This window comes from Chamaea fasciata, unplaced genomic scaffold (genome assembly GCF_029207755.1).
Source record: "Chamaea fasciata isolate MVZ Bird 193981 ecotype frontalis unplaced genomic scaffold, bChaFas1.0.hap1 SCAF_1, whole genome shotgun sequence".
Classification (NCBI taxonomy): Eukaryota; Metazoa; Chordata; class Aves; order Passeriformes; family Sylviidae; genus Chamaea; species Chamaea fasciata.
In genome coordinates, this window is record NW_027094086.1 from 31,442,549 (window position 1) to 31,443,694 (window position 1,146).

General features: G+C 35.6%; 1 long non-coding RNA gene across 1 annotated transcript in view; it reads left to right on the plus strand.

Annotated features, from left to right (window-relative positions):
- The first annotated feature begins 252 nt into the window (after nucleotides 1–252).
- LOC136301756 (uncharacterized) overlaps nucleotides 253–1,146 on the plus strand; it is a 22,574-nt gene continuing 21,680 nt past the window's right edge. Inside the window, exon 1 of the long non-coding RNA XR_010723937.1 lies at nucleotides 253–337. This is a non-coding gene — a long non-coding RNA (uncharacterized lncRNA). The remainder of the gene's footprint in view (nucleotides 338–1,146) is intronic.

The window sequence follows — 1,146 nt, forward strand, 5'->3', positions numbered from 1 at the left end:
TTTCTCTGACATCTGGGAAAGTAACATAAGGCTAATAATATTAGCAGAATCAGTTGCATAATTATGCAGTTATCACCCACGTTAGGAAAACACATTTTGTTCCTATTCTAGGTCAAGTCATTATGAAAATTTGTACGCTTGACTAGCAGAATAATTTGTAGAACATTGTTTGCCCTGACATTTTGCTATCATAGTACCTCTAAAAGCCTGTTAAACTTCACAATTACGTTTCAGCTCCTGGGTGCCATTGGACAGGTCATGAGAAGCAGACAAGTGAGTGGTGAGTCTGTATTTCAACCCTCGCAAAGGAAGCATTCCCGAAGCTGTTGTCTCCTTGGTAGGTGTTCAAATGACCTTTCAACAGTGGATTGGCATAAAGTAATGTTCAATAACAGTGGTTTGCTGTAGGGAAGCTTTCCACTCTGTCACCATGGTTTCTGGAGCTGAGAGACCCTTAAAAGTAATTTTCAGGAAGTGGGACAAAATCAGGAATTGGATGTAAATAGCCTTTGTTCAGTATGTTAAACGTGCGTGAGAGATTCCACAGCTATACTTTACAGCAGAGACCAACATGGATACCCTGGTCTGTACTTTAAATAAACACCATGGAAATGCACGTGGTTTTACACTATTAAGTGGTATCTAGAATGTTATTGTACATTATTATAAACAAAATACAGGAATGTCACAGCTGACTAAATTCCCATCAATTATGAACTTAATTTTTACACACATTTAATACTTATCTCATTTCAGACTTTTCTATACTGAGAAATTTTCTTTTAAAGAAAAATGGTTTATACAGTTCACTTCCTGCCATAATCAAGGTCTTTCTAACCTGATATCTGAAGGTTATGCTTCAGTGAATAATTCAGTAGGTTAGTGAAACTGTGGCAGCAAAGAAAGTGCTAATCTTAGATGGAAGCTGTGTGGGATATTAAGAAACAATTGCAAAAAGTGACATATTTAATAGAGAAAGATTACTCTGTGCTACATCTATTTAATTTGAATTGAATAAATTTTGCCAGTATTTTATGAGATGCAGTCTGCAAATTATGTGAAACTTCATAGTGTCACTGAAGTCTAGAGGAAAGAATAAAGGATTTTTTCTCCCTCAACCATTTTATGAGTTTTGTGATTTTTTGA